Genomic DNA, 20,161 nt, shown 5'->3' with positions numbered 1-20,161 from the left:
GCCACTTGTCTGTCATCTTTATCGACGTGCTATTTCAACCACTCACACTGAAGCTAACCCGTGACGCTGATGAGAGCGACGCAGTAAAAAAACAAAACTTTTTTTTTTTTTTTAAATGTGTTTGCGGCTCTAGTGACACGCGTTTTATTGACAGTGAGCTGACAGGAAGAGGGGGGGGGGGAGACAGGCGGCAAAGCGCCGCGGGTCGGAGTCGATCCGGGCCGACCGCGTCGAGGACTAAAGGCCTCCTAACATGGTTCACGCTAACCGCTAACCGCTCCACGGCGGACACGCCCCGGAAAACAAAACTTGCCAAATCCGGTCGGGAGAAGGGCAAAAAGATCGTTTCCACCAACAAAAGCCTTCAGAGGCGTTCTCTGATGTTCTTTTAATGAAACAATATTAGGTAGATTGGACAACACGGAAGAAATAGCAGCATCAATGTTAACGCTTGCTTCCTCGATGCGAGCCGCCATTGTCTAAATCAAAACAGTCTCACAGTCGCTTCTCCTCTACGTCACATCTATGAAACTCCAGCCCTGCGTCCTGATTAGCTGGACAATAAAATTGGTTGAAGAAATCACTCTCTATGGGAGAGGTTCCAGATGGATGTGAGTGAAGCTAGGTGGAGCTCGGCGGAACAATATCAATCTGGCTAGGGTCAGGTTAGAAGATGAGACCAGAACAGAGTAGAATGACGGAGGACCTGACAATGAGTGTGACTAAACTGGCAGACTACATAGGGGAGGACATGGGGGGAGCAGCAGGTGGAGCAAATTAACACAGGTGAGAGGAGTAAAGGCCATTAAGTAGAAGGAGAGGGAGGGCAATGAACTGGCAGGGGCAGGAGGAGAATAGAATCTAACAGGGAAACATGAAGAATGACCAGACATAAGGGAACAACTTGACTAAACCAAGGACGGACAGGCGGAAAATAGAAATAAAACCCAACCTTAATAGCTACTAATATCTACAAGAACAGAAAACTAGTGGCAGGAAACAAGAATCTATAGAAAAATAATACTAAAATGTGCAAACAGGAACATATCAAACCCCTAGGGATCCTGACAACCACATGATCCCTGATTGGCTGACATGGGTCTTGGCTTTGTGCTACACTGCCCCCTATGTGTTTGGCATGTTTAAAACAACGCGCAGTGGCATATTAGTGTGGTTCATGTGGATAAAAAATTTTTTTTCTAAAAATGCTCCAGTGTGTACGCATTATTTTGTGAAACTGATGTTGTACAGTGGTGTGTGGTGATATTGTAAAAACGAGGCTGCAATTTTCTGCCAGGTTCGGTTTTTGGTCTACATTTGATTGCACTTTTAAATATATTCCCTCTTCTAACCAGTTTCTCAGTTGAATTTGCAGGATACATGTTAGGTGATTATTTGTAATGACTAGGGGTGTGTTTACTTTTTAGAGCCCACCTGTATAAAGCTGGCTTACCTATTTTTCGTTTTCATGAAAAATAAAGAAGTGATGGATGTTGTGCCATTTCTTTATTCTTCTCTAATTTATATTATTATTGTCCATTAATAAAATAATCAATTATTAAATGATTTATAATAATGGATGATTCATGCGTAAGGGGTGGAAATAAATAGCATTACTCTTTATTCCATATCTTTTTGGTAGTATTAATTATATCAAAGTTGTTGTTGTTGTTAGTTTTGAGTTAAATTAAACTAATTTTTCTCAAAATAATCTCTTAAGGCAGATGGTTTATTAACTGTATTTCAGATTTGTCTTAAAATCCACTGAAACGAAACTCAATGACGTTACGTCAGAGGGAGCGCTCAGCTCTTGCTTTGAAGAGAAATTGGGCTGTGCCTCCAGGGGGTGGAGGTGTGTACTCACCGGCTTTTATTTTGAAATTCAGTCTGTATTTAGGTGTCAAGTGATTGGAAGAAGCTGCAGGCTCCCTGTTGCGCACTTGGCGGAACGCACAACCAGAGCGCGGAGGCTCCACGCGTGGACTGAACCGAACATGACCTCTCCACGCTGATATTTGCGCACAGCTTTGTGAATGGATTCTTAACGATCCGCTTTAATGAGAGGAGATCAATCGAGCCGCCTCGTCTGAGCGCACAGAGACTTTACGCATCCCCGGAGCGCAGCGGGAAAGCCGAGGTTCTGCGTCCTCCTTACGTGTTTACCCTCCGTGTTTTCTGGGAGGAATTTCTGGGCGTGGAGGCAGTTATTAGAAAGGTAAGGGCATTTCTCACTTTCTGACACCCCTTCAGGGGCTGGATGAGGATCCAGGCTCGGGTTTTAACGCGCTAGCTCTGGCAGTTAAACTCGGATTTATGGGTTCCAGGCTTCCCAACCTCAGACATCCAGGTTAAGGGGTTTCTGCCTCCGCGGTCCTGAAAGTGCGCAGTCCCATGGGGGGCAACACTTTCACTTTCGTCAGGTGCGCGGAAGGCGCACTCCTCGTGAGTTGCGTCAGAGTGAAAGCGCAGGTTTGCAACACTTCGCAAACAAAGGGTGGCAGCTTCAGCAGAGGTGTGATGAGCTCACTCAGATTACACAGCGGAGTCTGTGCCATCATGTTACTTTAAACTCTTCTGCTTGAATAGCGGCCAGGTGACTAAAGGGCACCTTTACTTCTCGGAAATAACATCTGTGATTACATCCGGAGATCCGATGAAGAAGTATGAATAGCAACACCTGGATGAAACACTGAGGTCTGGCCAAAGTTCTGCAAAAATCATCTTTATAAACAGTCCTTTTCGGACTGGACTTTTTATTTATTTTGGTCGATTTTGTAGCGTTTAATCGTCGTTGTTACGGGCAATTTTTATTTGATTTATTTTCTGTTGATGTAGGAAGCAGTTGAAATGCAATTAGGTTAAAAATGGTCACAGAACCTCTTACGCACAAGGGAAATGAAACATTTGTGACTTGCAGATCCAGCAGAATACAATACAAAGACATAACTTGTTCCCAGTTCTTTAGCTGAATCTGTGAAAAATCCCAAACATCACAGTTTGATAGACAGAAAACAGGATTTAAGCTCCTCCACGGTGAATCCCAAAGAGCCGCTGGGCTGAAGGACGGGGCATCTCTCAGATCTTAGCAGGGTTTTATCTTGCTTCTGGTTTCCAGATGCTGGTAAGCTGGTAAGGAGAGAGTTGTTTTGTGTCGTTATTTTATTCTTCAACGGCCTTTAAAATGTTTCCTTTTGGCTCTTGAAACAAATAGCAGCTTGATCACATACAAACTGAGCTATGTCTAATTATTGCTTCGGAGATTCCTTCATTTTGGGTCTGCTGGTGCTGATGGCTGCGTTGCATGTGCAGGTTTTGAACATATTCAGGAATTATAACGCGTTGACCCAATATGCCAATATTTTCATACGGTCCCAGAGAAAATGTGATTCTTTTAGCCGAATTCTTCATATTTAAACAAATGTATGGTCGTACGTTAGAATTTGGTGGCATTTTGCTTGATGGCGCAGCCTTCAGTGGGATGCAGCTCAGTCGGTCTTTGATCAGCTGGCTGATGCACACTTTTTGCATCCTGCAGACCATCGGGCCTTTTTTAATCACTGGATGATTTGCTGTGTCGACTAAAACATTCTGGGCTAAAGCATGCAAACATATAAACAAAGAGAGAGACAGAGAGAGCGGCGAGGCAGAGCTGCGGTGAATCAGATCCGTGTGCATGACCGTCTCTGTAGCTGCAGCTCAGTGAGGACCGGTCTGAGGTTTCAGGTTTTATATACATGTATGGGTTTACGCATTTAGAGCCGCTCTCACAGCATAGCTAGTTTTAGAATTAAGATGAGGTTTGGTGAGGTTCAGACTGTGGGCGTCCTGTGGTCTGTGTGACCGGGGGGGGGGTGATGCATCATCAACGTCTGAGCTGACTTGGCTGGAGAGGCCAGAGTGTAAAATTCAACCTGTCCTGCATCTGTATGTGGTTTCTTCTCGTCTCGGCGTATTTAGCTCACTGCTCAGTCAGCTGCAGCTTTTTCTAGGAGTCGATGCCGCTTCGGCTTTCATTCCGCTGCCACTATTACAAGGTGGAATAACCCAAACAACAACAAAAAAAAGCATCAAAATCATGCATTGTGCGGTGTTTGCAAAATTCAGATGGAGAAAATGATGATATTGTCCAAACAATAAGGAGGAGCCAGCCCTGTTTGGAGACTTTCCAGCAGAAACAGCCTTCACAGTTTATACAGCTTACAGAAAGTTAAGCTTTATCTGACTGAACCGGCATTTTGATGCAGTTTTTAAACAATACCAGTTCAAGATGAATGTTTTTAAAATGTTTTTCATGTACAGTTTTTTACTTCTGCTTTCCTCTTGTGTTCCTCCCACTGCTGTAGGGCTTACAGTTTTCTTTTAAATCAGCAAAGAGTGCGGAAGACGCGCAACTAAACACAAACAGCTTCCCATTTTACTTAACCTCTGAATTTCTCCCATTTAAACTGGAATTAAAGGCTCTGTTTAACCTCATGGCACCTTTACAAAGCAGCATGGACACATGAAAATGTAAACCTTTGGCCTCCAGACGGTTCTGCCACGCGTGGTAAAATGATAATCTCAGTAAAATATATAGTTTTCGCACAGTAACTCTTTGTTTTTGCGGTATTGTCTTCTTCTGTGAGGTGCCGTGGGCTACAAACAAACAAACAAAAAAAGGCAGAAATCACCACAGCAACCAATGACTCAGCCTTTTCCGAGTCTGTGGGTCTTGCATTACTCAGCAGCTTGTTTCTTATACAAATCATCAGCCAAGAAAGGTCCAGATTACTAAATAACTGAGGGAAGGAAGCTGGTGGATGTTGAACGGTTGCTGCGCTGGCCTTCTCCCAACACATCTGGTAAACAAAAACAATATATCTTTTTTTTTTATCTCAAAATCGGACGCGACAAGTAACGATAATTCGAATGTGGTGTTTGAACGTGTTCCAGGCTGCCACGTCTAGGTGAGGGGTTTCTGTCTCTTTGTGGTCCTGAAAGTGTGCCGTGGGCTGCAACACATCCTCTTGCACTGCTTCAGAGTGAAAGCACATGTTTTCTGGCATTTGCAAGCGTTGGTTCGTGGACAAAGGGTGGAAGCTCACAACAGCTGCTGACACTTTCAGCAGGAGTCTGTTGGCGAGTTGGTTTGGTTCTTTCTTCGCAGACGGTTCAGCAGTAGCTTAAATACTACAGATTTAAAAGCATGCCACCTATGTGTTAGAGTGCCTATGCTGACTGCACCAGCTTATACAGCAAAACTGAGAACTGCAGGTTGCAAAATGAGGGATATAAATACATGTTAATGGCAGCAAATTCATCTATCCATCTGATCATTGGGCGAGAGGTGGGGTCCACCTGGAACAAGACATACACTTACACTTGAGGACAATTTAGAGTTACCAGTCACCCTTAAGTCGAGTTTTTGGACTGTAGGAGGCTGGAATACCTGGAGAGAACCCACACATGCACAGGGAGACTCCAAGCAGAAAGACACGCGGTTCTTACCCGGCAACAGTGCTACCCACAGAGTCAGTGTGCAGCTCTTTTATCATTATACCTAATTTTTCCAAAGTTCTAAAATGCAACTGCGGAGTCCACAGCAACAAGCTGTTTGGAGTTTAGTTGAGGCCCTCCAATATAAAAATACAGTAGCAACTGTAAAACATGGGGGTGGCAGCATTTATTCTGCCAATTAAATATTTAAGAAGGGATATCTCCATTGTAGGGTGGATTGCTTTAATTTGGGTTGGTTTATCTGCATGGAAGGATTTTCATGTACGGCATTAATCCATGGCACAAATACTGCATCTTTGGAACTGCAGTATAACACACGTGCAATAAATTTAGATTTACTCGCACTTCCTGCAGTTGTTTAATAATCACTCTAACCTGTAAAGGCTTCAAATAAATCACCACATCTTTCAAATGAAAAGATTCTTGCTGATAAAGAGAATATGGGAGCTTCTGGCCAGAGCTCCAAATGCTTTTTAACCTGCAACCTGTGGCCCCAGAGCCACACGTCCCTTTTTAGGCCCTTTGAAAAAATAGGTGTAGTAATAACAGAATGCATTTATAAAAATTTAGAAGTTAAGCTTTATTTGATTCAAAAGCCAAAGAGGTGAGTCTTTAAAAGCACCATAAATGGGATTGCAGCTCTTATCACATAAAGAACTGAGTAATGTTTTTAAACATTAATGTAATATAAAAACAGTTCTGCCATTTTTTTCTATGTTTTTTTTAAAGCTTTTCAGTTTTTTTCTGCCTTGATTGATAAAAGGAAACTTTTTTTCCAACAATATTTTCCTTTTTATCGTAAAATATGCAGATTTTTCTCATAATTTTTATAAATGTATTCAAGTATCTTCTTTCTCTCCTGGTAAACATTTGTTTGTTTAGTCTAAAACTTAAAATTGGATATGAAACGGTGGCACCTTTTAATTCAACCATAAAAAAGTGGCGGAAATTGCGCAAACTGTAAAGGTAGCTGTAGAAAAATTAAATGTCCAGGTGTTTTTGTCTTTTGTTTGCATCGCAGTTGTTTGGAGGTGTGAGCAACATGGTTTAATTATAATCCATGCACAGAAACCAACTTTTTGTGTTGAGTTCACTTGCTGATCTTCCCAGCAGCACGTCGGCCTCCTGCCACCTTTACAGTGTAGTCACTCTGCAGGGAACCCTCTGAGTTATAGTTCGCTGGATGCTCACCGTGGCGCAGTGTGCAGCTGCGGAGGAAAAATCCTTCATGGCACTTGTTGCTGACTGGATGTTAGAGACCTGACTAACTCCAACCAGAACATCAGAAGCATTCCTGGGCAAAGTGGGAGATTAACTATGATCGCGGCATTCGCTTGACACGATCCAGAGAGCGCCAACGGTGGGTTTTTTCGCTCTGAAATTCTCTGAATCAAAAAGACAATGTTGCAGTTTTCTGAGCGGTGTTTCTAATATTCTGTCCAGCAGGGTTGGACACAGATGAGACGCATCGTTATAATGGAAATTGGGTGGACTCGAGCAGGACAAAGCCAACACGGCCCTCAGGAACAATACTCAGAAAAGCTTTCTAGCCTGGAAAAAGTTAGAATAAATCACCAAATCCTTCAAATTAAGAGCTTCATGCCAATAAAGAGTGGATGGGAGCTTCTGATGAGAGCTCCCATCGCCTGCTTTTAATTTACATATATTTGCACTCCAATTGTTTGGAAGTGTGAGCAACATGCTTTAAATATTAAATTATATATATATATATATATATATATATATATATATATATATATATATATATATATATATATATATATATATATATATATTTTTGTTCTTAGAAACCAACATTGAGTTCCCTTGCTGATCTTCACAGCAGCACGTTGGCCTCCCGCCGCAGTGACAGGGTGTTCCCTGCAGGGAGCCCTCTGAGTTATAGTCCGCTGGCTGTTCATTGAGATTCAACATGCAACTGCAGCGCACTAAAATAAGCCTGAGATTTATTAAGGGGTGACGACAGAGCAGGAGAGTGTAAGATTGGGGGGCAGAGGGTGAAAAAGTGAGCCGTAATTAGAATTAGTCCATGTTTGGGTAAATCTCCATAAATCAGAAACAGAAGTTTGTAAAACGGCTTTTATTGGCCGATTAGTTTCGTCTACAGTGACAGTGTTGATTAAATTTATAAAACTTGTTTCGGACTTGATGTTACAGACCTGCCTAACTCCAACCAGAACATCAGAGGCATTCTTGGCCGATGTGGGAGATTAACTGTGATCGGGGCGTTTTCTTGACAGGATCCAGAGAGCGCGCGGCGCTTTTGGTGCTCTGAAATTAATTGACTCAAAAGACAATGCTACAATTTTCCATGTGGTGTCTCTAATATCTGGACTATTTGAGCAGCTGCTTTAATGGAAATAGGATGGACTCAAACACTTCAAAAACCGACGCAGCCCTCAGGAACGCTTCTCAGAAGTAGTTTTTGCTTTTATCTTTACAATTTCGTGTTGTTCTGCAATTTAACTGAGAACCTGTTCTGTGAGAAACAAGAGCACAATTATCGTTTATGACAGGGGCACATCTGCTGACAGTTTTACAAAGTACAGCCATGTCACAGCATCTCAATCTCACTGGAGGCTGGCTCGCTAAAAAAATGGAGAATTTAAATTAATAGTTTAATTTATAAACAGTTGATCGTCTGTAAATAGGGTTTCTGACATCAGATGAATGGGAGATGAACACTGTGATTAAAGCAGACTTTTCAAAGATCCATCCATCCATCCATCCATCCATCCATCCATCCATCCATCCATCCATCCATCCATCCATCCATCCATCCATCCATCCATCCATCCATCCATCCATCCATCACCTTTGCTCGTTTAAGTTCAGATCAAGGTGTCCAGGAGGGTAAAGCCTGGCATAAACAGGATATAAACTAATCAGCCGCTTCATTGGGTAAATGTATTAAATTGGTCGTTACTTCAAATAGTTACTCGGCTAGTCATTTGAACACACAACTGTTCCTTTGGGTTAAAAATTGGTCTGAAAACGACATTTATGAGTCCTGTTGCTTTTAGAGGTTAATGAAAACCTGAAAAAAATATATATATTTAGGCAACAGTAGCCGAAAACAAATCTTTTTTTACCACCAAGGTACGCCAAATATCATCGCGTGATGCACAACATGTCAACCCTCCAGGAAAATTTAGTTCAGCAGCAGAAGATCACGCAGGATACCGCTCCTGTCGTCAGACAACAGGAATCTGAAGCTGCAATTTAGATCAGTTCATAAAAAAACTGGACCAACAGGAAAGATGTTGCCTGGAATAATGAGCCAGAATTTTATTATGCAATATGGGGATAGAGTCAGTTTTGTGTGAGCCACATGAAAGCATGGATCCATCCTGCCTTGTATCAAGGAGGGTTGTGGTGTAACATCCATCCATCCGCTCGTTGTCTATACCTGCTTATCCATTCTGGTACTTATCTCCATCACTGCTTCCGCTAAAGTGCTTCACTTGATATACGTGCAAAAAACTTTTTTGAACATTATTTTGGGGTTAATTCAAATTCAATGGACACGTAAACGAAAGGGTGAGGAAATTCTGACTGCAAAAATAATTTTTTTTAAACATAAAAAGTAGTTCAGTGCCGTCCTTTGGCCTCCAAGGTCACCAGGATTCTTCAGGATGTAGTGAATTAAAGGGATTTGCATTCTGGGTTTGCAGCTGACAATTACGCAGTAGCTGTGCGATGTTAACATGTCAATACGAATAAAAAAAGAATGTCTCTAAAAACCTTGTTGAATTTTTTTTTTTTTTTTTTGCAATGATTCAACCCAGCGCTAATAGAATCTGTGTATGTTGTATAAAAGCTGGCTCCGCTCACTCGTTCCACTTAAAGCTCATGTTTTTCTGCCAGAGGCCTGGGAGCTTGAGGGTTCTGTACAGTATCGTAGCTCCTTTTTAGCACCGCGTTCTTCTGGCTGGAGATCCCTGACGTATTTCTAGGACTCTGCTGAAGCGGCTCTGTCAGACTTGAGTGCTCCGATAACAACCGGCCTTGCAGAGACTATCACTATCCATATTTCTTTTTTTCTCTTGGTATTTCTCAAACTTTTCACATTCCTATTTCTGGATTTTGCTGTCGCTTGAGATTGCCATGTCTATCAGTGCTGCTTGTTTCCTACTTTGTCTTTCACCGCCGTGTCTTATCGATTAGCCAACATGTCCGACAGGATCTTGGCCATAGCAATTTCACTAGCTCTTGATGGTGTTTCCCATTTTGATGGCTGGACCTCAAGCCCATGCACAGCTCAGATATTCTGTACAGTATTGCAGATGGTGGCTGCTGGCTTATTGCACACCCCTAATTTCTGAAGGGCTGTTTATGATGAATATTTTGACTACAATCTTTAGTCTTGCCAAATTTGGAAACCCCATTCCTCCGGGATTTTTAATACTTCATCCTAGATAGTGATTCTTGTGCTTATTAGTCCTTAGTCTCCCACCTTCCACTTAGCTTGCAGTTAAATGATTGTAAATCCAATCTGTCAGAGCCTGGATAGCTCAGTTGGTACAGCATCAGACTTTTAATCTGAGGGTCCAGGGTTCAAGTCCCTGTTCAGGTGTACGTCTTGCATTTCGTACTTATAAGGGGGAGTGATGGCCCAGTGGTTAGAGCAATGCGCTTGCACTCAGAGAAGGATGCAAGTACTCATGTTTATTAAAAGAGGAATACTTTGTGATGTGCTTAACATTTTCAATTATCGGATTTTAACTTTTCTGCTATAATTTGCCCCAATTAAAAACTAAAATGTTCCATCTGCACCAGCCACCTGTGCTGGTGGACCAAATCTTTCTTGAAATGCAGTTGGGGGGGGGGCACCCACAATCAGTACAGGGGCCACAAACGGCCTTGGGTTGCACTTTGGACACACCTGCTCTTGGCATTTGGCCTTAGATGTCTTTGTTTGACCTCATCGGCATTTCTGTTGGGTGCCAAGGTATTTATGGCTGTCTCAAAAGGCCCTTTCTCACATAAGTCCCAGTCATTTACTGGGATCACATTCCAGAATCGAACAAGAATTGGCATCTTTCACACATGCAACGTAGACCCAGTAAATTACCGGCTCAGCTCATTTCACACTTAACCCAGCAACGCTGAAATGCATATACCCAACATCACCTGTAGGTGGCAGTAATGCAAGGGATATAGCTTTAACTGATCCAGCCAACCTCTAAAGAAGAATTTCAGTTAGAGATTTTGCATATCAAACAGCTGATTAGCCACAACAAACAATGGCTTCGCAACCGAGGGGTTCTAACAGTATTTAGCAGCATTATGAAAACTAGACAAGAAATACAATTTTGTACATTTCTCAGTCAGAGAAGCAACTTGCTTCAGGTGATGAGCTAAACAAAGACTATGAACGTCTTATGTAATCACGCAAATGCGTGCCTTACCCAGGAATCTTAGGGCTTTATTCACACTAGATCTAAGATACTAGGTTTTGATACTCAGGTCAAGACCTAACCCTGACCCAGTGAATTACTACTAAAGTACTGGGTAAGGTTGTAAATGTGACAGGTGATGAACATTTATCTTGTCCTTTAAACCTGGAAATGTTCTTCAGGTGATAGAAGGCCGACCTTGTATTTGTCTTTAGATGCTTTTGAAGGTTCAGGTCTGAGTCCATCACTACACCCAGGTTTCGGGTCTGATCAGTGGTTTTTAGCTGAGGTGACTGAAGCTGTGTGCTAACTTTTGATCTCTCCTCTATTGGTCCAAAAATTATTACTTCTGTTTTGTTTTTATTCAATTGAAGAAAATTTTGGCACATCCACGTATTGATTTCTTCTAGGCATTTACTCAGAGCTTGAACGGGTTTATAGTCACCTGGTGACATGGTGATGTAAAGCAGTGTGTCGTCTGCATAGTTATGGTAGCTGATGTTGTTATTTTTTATGATCTGAGCTAGAGGGAGCATGTAGATATTGAATAGGAGGGGACCCAGGATGGACCCTTGGGGAACCCCACATGTGATTTTTGTCATCTCTGATGTAAAGTTACCTACTCACACAAAAAGTCCTTTAAGTAGGATTTAAACCAGTTGAGTGCTGTACCAGAAATTCAGACCCAGTTTTCTAGACGTTCTAACAGAATGGAGTGATCAACAGTATCAATGCTGCACTGAGGTCCAATAGTACCAACACGGTGGTTCTTCCACAGTCTGCATTTATATGGATGTCATTAAACACCTTGATAAGGGCCGTCTCTGTACTGTGGTGAGCGCGGAAACCTGACTGGAAAACGTCAAAGCGGCTGGTCGTAGTTAAGAAGGTGTTTAATTGTTGAAATACAGCTTTTTCAATGATCTTACTGATAAAGGGGAGATTTGAGATGGGCCTGTAGTTCTGGAGTAGAAGTTTGTCTAAATTATTCTTTTTCAGCAGTGGTTTGATAATTGCTGTTTTTAGGGACTGGGGGAAAACACCTGACAGGAGGGACGTGTTTATTATCTGAGTCAAATCAGACGCTATGACAGGCAAAACTTTCTTAAAGCTGTGGGTAGAACATCAAGGCAGCAGGAGGAGGAATTTAACTGCTGAATGATCTCCTTTAAGCTTTTGTAGTTTATTTGGCTGAATTGAATTGAAAATTTAACATTTTGTCAAGATAAGTTCTAGTTGGAGACAGCTTTGGTTCTGATATGGATGTTTAAACTCAACCTCTAAACTTTACGATTTTCTCAGTAAAGAAGTTAGCAAATTCATTGCTAACTTCTTCTAGGGTTTGTTAACCTGTCAACCGTGGCAAATAAGGCACGAGCATTATTAATGTTTTTCTTAATGATCTCAGAGAAGAAAGATTCTCTTGGATTTTCAGTTGTAAGTTATATCTGTAAAGTCTTTCTTTATAGATGTCATAGTGAACCTGGAGGTTAGTCTTTCTCCACCTGCGTTCAGCTTTTCGGCACTCCCTTTTTTCACTTCCAACTGTTGGAGCATTTCTCCAAGGAGATTTATTCTTCCTGGCAACAACCTTGACTTTAACTTGAACAATGCAGTTAATGATGTCTGAGACTTTAGACTGAAAGTTATCTACTAGCTCATCTACTGAGTTGCAGCCCAAGGTTGAAGTAGCAGAGTAAGCTTCAATAAAAGTTTCCGCGGCATTGTCCTTAAAGGTGCGTTTTCTTATAATGTCCCTTTGGCTAAATGAGTCGCTGGAAATGATGCTTTCAAAGGTAACAGAAAAATGATCAGATAGGGCAAGATCAGTTACATTGACCTGTGAAATGTTTAGACCTTTAGTGATGATCAAGTCTAAAATATGTCCCTGTTTGTGTGTTGGCTGTTTAACATGTTGAGTTAAACCAAAGTTTCTAAGTGTGTCACACACTTCTTTTGCACTTCTGTCTTCAGGGTTGTCAACGTGAAAGTTGAAGTCTCCCACAATAATTAAACAGTCATAATCAAAGCATATCTCAGATAGGAGGTCATTAAGATCATTAAAAAAGTTTGATGTGGACTTAGGAGGCCTGTAAACTTTCAGAGACATAGTTCGTACCGGGCTCTTTACCTGGAGAGCCAAATGAGTCGAATTTTCCCAAAAACACCTTTTTACACTTTAGTGCATCATTAAACAATGTTGCTACTCCTCCACCTTTCCTTTGCTGTCTGCTCTCACAAAGAAAATTGTAGTTTGCAGGAGTCAACTCCAGCAGAATAGCTGCTTCATTAGATTCATGTAACCATGTTCATGTTAAAAACAATAATCACGATTATTGTCGATAATGAAGTCATTAATTAAAATGGATTTTCCTGACAGAGATCTAATGTTTAATAAAGCCAGTTTATATGACTTAGTGGTTGATGATGTCTCTGTGACAGGTTGCATCTGACAGTTTATGACTTTTAAGTATGAGTGTTTATTCCTGTTTGTTAACCTTTTGTTTTTCTTATTTCTGCCACGTATCATCACATATATTCCGTAATCTCCAACAAAAGGCCCAAGTTGATGCTGGAAACTGTCATGTCTGATAAACTTGCTGCTAAGGCCCAGCGTGTATCACAGAGAAGTTATCTGAAGGTCCTGAGCACAGGCATGTTACGTGATACGTAGAGGAGGAGGGTCTGGGGCTCTGCGGCCTTTGGAAGATGCTGGTTTATCCACAGAGCTGGGGTTGTCAGAATGGCTATGTGGAGAGGATGTCAACTGTAGACCAATCTTAAAAACTCTGTTCATGTTATGAGAAAATTCCAGAAAGGAACATCTGGGCTTTGTGGAGAAAAAGGGGAGGTGGGTGCAGTCTAGACCGGTGTCCGTGGAGATGACGGTGTTTGGTTCTCTGTGGAAGTTAAAGGGGAGTCCTCTTTTTGTCCTTTTGAGATCTGGAATAAATCCTCCTGTAATTCTGATGTACTTGCATTTAAGGTTAAAAAGTTGGTTTAATAAATGATTGAGTTTTAATTCAGTGTTTGTGTGTTCTTTATCTAAACAGGTCATTAAGCATAAAACAGTATAAAATGACTAAGGCTGCACTCATGTTTTGAATGATTTGATAATTATCCATATGATCAATATTTCTATTTTATCAATATGTATTTTTTCTATATTGTCCAGTGTCACTATTGTGCATCTGGATCGGTGGAAAATTTGCCTCAGGTGATTATCGATGTCCTCCATGTAGAGCAAGTCACTGATGCTGGCTCCACGCATCAGTCTGTCAGTGTTTTCTGATTTTTGTCAGGGATCAGGTTATAAGGTCCCAACATTTTAGGGAATTACAGCGAAGCAGTTGGGCGTGGCATGATGCAGATTTGCCGATGTAACAGCAAGCGATAAGTGAAATCTTCTCTTACTGCACAGTACTGCAAATTAAAGACATTTGTATTCTTGATTACTCTTGAAGGTCGTGTCTCAAAGCAGATCTTGTGATGTGAAATTTTCTTTACGGGTTAAAACTGTTCAGTCTAACTCACTCAGAGCCAACCATCAATGAATTAAAGAGTTATTCAGAAAGAGTCTGCATTATAAAAAATATCAGTGTGTTTTGTTTGTGTCACAATAAAGCAAAACACACAAGAAAAACATGTTTTTATTTTTAGAATCATATAGACCGTTTTCACATACAAACATGGGTGTGAAATATTAAGCCAGCTGTGGCGCAGTGGGGATTTTCTGTCTTGCTGAAAGTTGTGAGTTTGATTCCAGCTTCTACCGCATTTGAAATCCCGTAGATCTGAGGAAAGATGCTGAACCCCACATTGTGAAATAAAAAAATAGCCACAGATTCCGATCTGCTGTTTTTAGTTTTAGACTTTCAGAGAAAAATGGATGAACACAAGTTTATATGACCTTTTGTTTCTTAATTCATGAGATGAAGGAAGGGCTGCAAAACCTGGCAGGAGAAAAATGTAATGCAAAGTACCGGTCTTCATGAAAAAAATACATTCTTATTCTGTTTTCAGACAGAGAAAAGCGGCAGCCCTGCAGTCATTCCTGCACCCTCCGCCTGGCTTTAAGACTTTAGCAGGGTAATCCCACTGTTAAACAAACCAGGGCTTGACCTCCGAACCTTCGAAATCCACCTCCGGGAGGTCTGTTACACAAATATTTTTTTTATCTCTTCTTTGTTTTTTTGCACAGATTGATGGTAAAACACTTTAAACAATTGACCACTTCACTTACTTTTGAGTGGAATAAATGCTGTTCAGACTTTTGCTTCTGCTGCCCGGCACAAATCAAATTTTTGGGGGTCTTTAAATCATCGGAAAACCTTTTTTAGGTTTTTATTTTTATTTTTTAAGGGTTGTAAAATTTTGTGATGAAAACCAACAGATTTTTAAAGAGTCTCCAGATGTGTCAGGTAGGGTGTAGATGAGTGAAAATCATTTCACTATGTTGCAGAAAGTATTCGCTTAACCATCCAAATGATTGAAATCAGGTGTTCCAACCACATCATGGCCAAAGGTGTATAAATTCAAGCCCCTAGGCATCCAGACTCTTTCTAAAAATATTTGTGAAAGAACGGGTCGTTCCGTGGACTCCAGCGTGGTTCTGTGACAGGATGCCACCTGTGCAACAAGTCCAGTCGTGAAATTTCCTCCCTCCTTAATATTCCCCAGTCAAACTGTCAGTGGTTTTATAACAAAGCAGAAGTGATTGGGAAAGACAGCGACTCAGCCGCGTGAAATGACAGAGCAGGGGGCCTACGGAGAAGCACGCTGTGCAGAGGTTGCCAACTTTCTACAGAGTCGATCACTAAACACCTCCAGACGTCATGTGGCCTTCAGATTAGCTCAATATCAGAGAGCTTCATGGAACGGGCTTCCATGGCCGAACAGTTGCATCCAAGCCATACATAAAGTACAAAGCAAAACTGCTGTTGAACTGCTGAACTATAACCCATAAACTCTGCACAACATTCGCGTATTTGCACATTTTGCATCATTGCATCTCCATCCAGCATTACAAATGCTGCCGAACTCTCAGTTTTTAAATACATTCTTGCACAAATGCCCTTTGCACAATCAAATTCTGAACATACAAATAGTTTTTAAAAATACTCTCCTGTACACTGTGGCTTTCTCCTGCATTGTTTACATTTAAATTGTTTATTTTTAAATCACTGCTGCACCTTATACTGTAATTTAAATTTTGCTGCAATTTACAAGCTGTATGCAACGAAATTTCGCTCTGTACGCACTCTGTCCATACAAAATGACAAATAAAGTTGTCTAAGTCTAAAACGTCGGATGCAGTGGTGTAAAGCACGGCGTCACTGGACTCCAGAGCCGTGGAGGAGCGTTCACTGGAGCAACGAATCGGGTCTCTCCATCTGGTGATCTGATGGACGAGTCTGGGTTTGGCGGCTGTCAGGGGAACGGTACCCTCCTGACCGTATTGTGCCAAGAGTAAAGTTTGGTGAAAAGGGGGGGGGGGGGGGGGGGGGGGGGTTCTGGTAGTGGGTTGTTTTTCGGGGAGCCGGGCTTGGCCCTTCCGGTCCAGTGAAATTGACTGAATGCTTCAGCAGACAAGGAGGTTTTGAACCAGCTGCATGCCCCCAACTTTGTGGGAACAGTTTGGAGATGGTCCGTTCCTCTTCCGCCAGAGCCCAAAGCGATTATTAGGTTTAATTTTTTGTGTTGGGTGTTAGTTTTCTGTAAGTATTGTTTATTTTCTATTTTCTGATAAGATAAGATAGTCTTTATTGATCTCACATTGGAGAAATTCACTTGTCGCATCGGCTCAATAGTCAGTCAGTAGTCAGGATTAGGAAAGGGTGCATCAGTTATATCCAGTGTATCTTCCTATATACAGTGGATCAAAAAGAAAATGAGAAAAAAATAAGAATAAAAAATACAAAAGGAATCGGAGTAGGCAGATGATGTTATGTGTACTTCCCGGTTATATATATATATATATATATATATATATATATATATATATATATATATATATATATATATATATATATATATATATATATATATGATCATCCCCTTTATTGGGTCCTTCTAGCAAGACGCTCAAGGTGCACTGCCATAAAAGGCAGACGTTGTTGTTGTTCAGTGTGGATATTGGTGCAAGTTCTTAAATAAAACCATCTCAAACGTTATTTATGGTCCTGCCTCTATATTTAAAGTGGAGCCTCCGCCGGTCAAAAGCTGACACTGCTATAATTGCAAAGGGTGGACTAACATCATATTAAACCCTGTAGATTAGGAACAGGCGGTCCCTGAAGTAGGGGAATAAATACTTTTGGCAATATAGTTCTTAAAAAAATATTTTTCTGTTTCTTTTTTTTGTGTGTGACACTAGTGGCTCATTTGTCAAAGTAGGCAGAAACAGAAAAGGGGGTTTGAGAGAGGAGGGAAGACATGCAGTCCATAATCAAACCCAGGTCAGGCTTTCCTACATCACTACCCATGCACCATCGTAGAATGCCCACTTTTGCCGATATAGTTGTATTCCTTTGGGTTAACTGACTCTGCGATTTCTGTCAGACCTCATGTTTCAAACCCTCACCGCTGTGATCAGTTGAACCATATGAGCAGAAAACTGTTAGACATAAGACAGAGGAGGCTTTCTCTGACTAACTTTCTATCAGAAACTGCAGCATTCCCACTGCGGTTCTGCTCATCCTGGATGGTTTTTGCAGTTTTTGAATATTTCTCAGCCGTGCGAACTCTCCTCCCGGTTGGCTTCCCGCTGCCGGCCAGAATATTCAGCCATTTACGCTGCTGGAAATCTGTTTTCAAGTCTCTCTGTCAAAACAGTCTTGGCTGGACTCATAAAGTCTGAAAGAGGGCGAGTTTCTGAGTCACCAAAACATGATCAAGTTACAGCTGTATAATAGAGATATGTTTTGGCTTTGATTTGATGGTGAAAAAAGATAAATCGGAAGAAAGGTTTGAGTTTCAGCTTAACAGAGATTTCCTTTTTTTCTTTGCAGTTTTATAAAATCTGCATAACTTCCACAGTCTTTTCTTTTTACCGAAGCAACATGTGTGTTACCTCCACGTCTCTTTGTCTCCACGAAATAAGGTTCTGTTTGAATGCGATGAAACTGGATTCCTGGAAAGCTCCTGGATTGGTTTTCCAAAATGTTTTGGGTCTGCGTCCGGTCCTGTCAGCTCTCCTGGATTCTTGTGAGTCTGAGCTGACTGTTCGTCGTTCTTCACTCCTGAATTTATCCGCCATCCGGCTTCTGTCTCTTTTGGTAAATTCTCGGCAGCAGCTTTAATCTCACCGGTCAAGTATTTTGGGTGCACAAAGCTATTTTGCACTGGCAGAATCCAATTTCCAGGTGTTAGTAGTGCAGCCATGACTCTAAGCTTGGGCACTATAATTCATAGAGTAGTTAAAATCTGAGATGCACCAATCTGGGGCTGGACTAGCAGGAAAAACCATGCAACGGCAACGTTCTTGTGAAATTTTGTGATGACAATATCACTTGTAATGAATCCACATTTTCCTTACTCCTTTTTTTTTACTCATCTGTTAATCCTCCCCGCTCTCTCTGTGATCCTTTGGCCTCATTAAACACAGTCATCTGTGTCAGGTGTACTGCAGGAATTCTCCATCCCACAGCCTTAATATAGATTATTAACTTGCAAAGTTTTAATTTCCAACAACTGGAATGTAATAGCAGTCCTTTCTGATATTTGTGTCATGAATGCATGCAATGAAACTGTGATGGCAGAGTATTTTTGCGATATGTTGTGCAGCTCTGGCACCTGGCAAATCTTTAGAGATCAGAACCTTTAAAGTTTTGCTTCATAGGCTCATGCCTCCCACTGTTCATTAAATTCAACAAAACAAAAAAACAAGTCCACAATTTGTTCAATCATTAAATGCATCAAACAAAACCTAGTTTGGTGAAAATCAGACAAAGATCAGGAACATGCATTTTGAATGGGGATGTGTTGTTATTCCTTTATTTTCGACTGGATTGAAAACTGCTGCCTCCACCAAAGCACCTGCAAAACATTTTTTTTCCTCCTGTAGGATAAAAGTGAAGAAAATTTCTTTTCTTCTGCTGGATTGTATTTGAGCTTCAAAATGCAAAAAGAAGAAATAAGAGCAGGAGAGAAAATAGACAAGTTATCAAAGACGTCAAACTCGTACCGGCTCTTGGTTTTCTGATCCAAAAGGTTAAGATCATGGACCAAAAAAGAAAATATAAACAGACCTAAAAGTGTGAAAAGGTGACTGCTCCTACTGATCCATCCATAGTTCATTACGGTTAGACACAAGCTTCCCCATAAGCTGCTGGAAGTTTCTAGTGGAGAAAAGGGCTTCACACGGAGCCTCCACGGTCAGGAACCAACATCGTTTCATAAGCATCCCTTTGAACCATCCATGGCTGTTTTCAGTGGAATTCAGATCATGCAGGATGGTCCAAAAGAGGAATGTTATCTCAGAGTCCTCCGTCAGACGTGTGTCTGAAACCCAGTCATCACGAGAGGAGAAACCCTTCTGCAACATCTCCACAAAGCATAGCTGCCTCCAGTCTGACACCCTGCACACGGAGCTCAAAGATCATGGTGGAGCCTCCTCCATTGTACCACGTAGAAAACGTCTCCAGTGCATCCAAATATTTTCAGTGTTTGAGTCGACATTTTTCCCACACAGTTGACTGAAAAGCAATAAAATCTTTTTGGCGGCATAACAAAGAGTTTCAGTAGCCTGGCTGCGTAACCGTGCACCAATATTTTGTTGAACTGTCTTTTGATTTCTGTATTCATGTTCTTTAATTCACCGGCTCCAACTGTTATGGATCTAAAGAACTTAAAATGAAGTTTAGTTGTCCAATTACTCAACTGCATCTTTTAGTTAAGGCCCTATTTTACACGCAGGTTACAAAGGAACAAAATAATCTAAGTGCAAAAGGTGAAGAGTGCAAAAAGGCAAGTTTACAGCCCCGGTCCTGGTCCTGGTGGAGTCCAACCTGCATTGGATACGAGCTCAACTAAATGCCAAGAATGCATGCACAGCTCTTGCTTTGGGTTTACAAAGATTAGCTCCTACAAGCATCCCCAGCACCCTGTATCTCCGTAGCACCGCCTCTATAAAACGGCTTGGAGGGTCATGGTCATAAGGCAAGGAAAGACAAATGTATCTGTATAGCACATTCCAGTACAAGGATGACGCAAAGTGCTTTACACGATGGGAAAATAAAAAATAG

At 41.3% G+C, this 20,161-nt stretch overlaps 1 protein-coding gene across 2 annotated transcripts in view; it reads left to right on the top strand.

Moving 5' to 3' along the window:
* The first annotated feature begins 1,904 nt into the window (after window positions 1-1,904).
* Window positions 1,905-20,161, top strand: part of il34 (interleukin 34) — a 93,419-nt gene continuing 75,162 nt past the window's right edge. For both annotated transcript variants that reach the window (XM_012867625.3, XM_012867626.3), the window contains exon 1: window positions 1,905-2,215. The gene's annotated coding sequence lies outside the window, so the exon portion shown is untranslated. The remainder of the gene's footprint in view (window positions 2,216-20,161) is intronic.

Source organism: Fundulus heteroclitus, chromosome 2 (genome assembly GCF_011125445.2).
Source record: "Fundulus heteroclitus isolate FHET01 chromosome 2, MU-UCD_Fhet_4.1, whole genome shotgun sequence".
Lineage (NCBI taxonomy): Eukaryota > Metazoa > Chordata > Actinopteri > Cyprinodontiformes > Fundulidae > Fundulus > Fundulus heteroclitus.
This window is presented reverse-complemented; position numbering and strand designations above follow the sequence as displayed.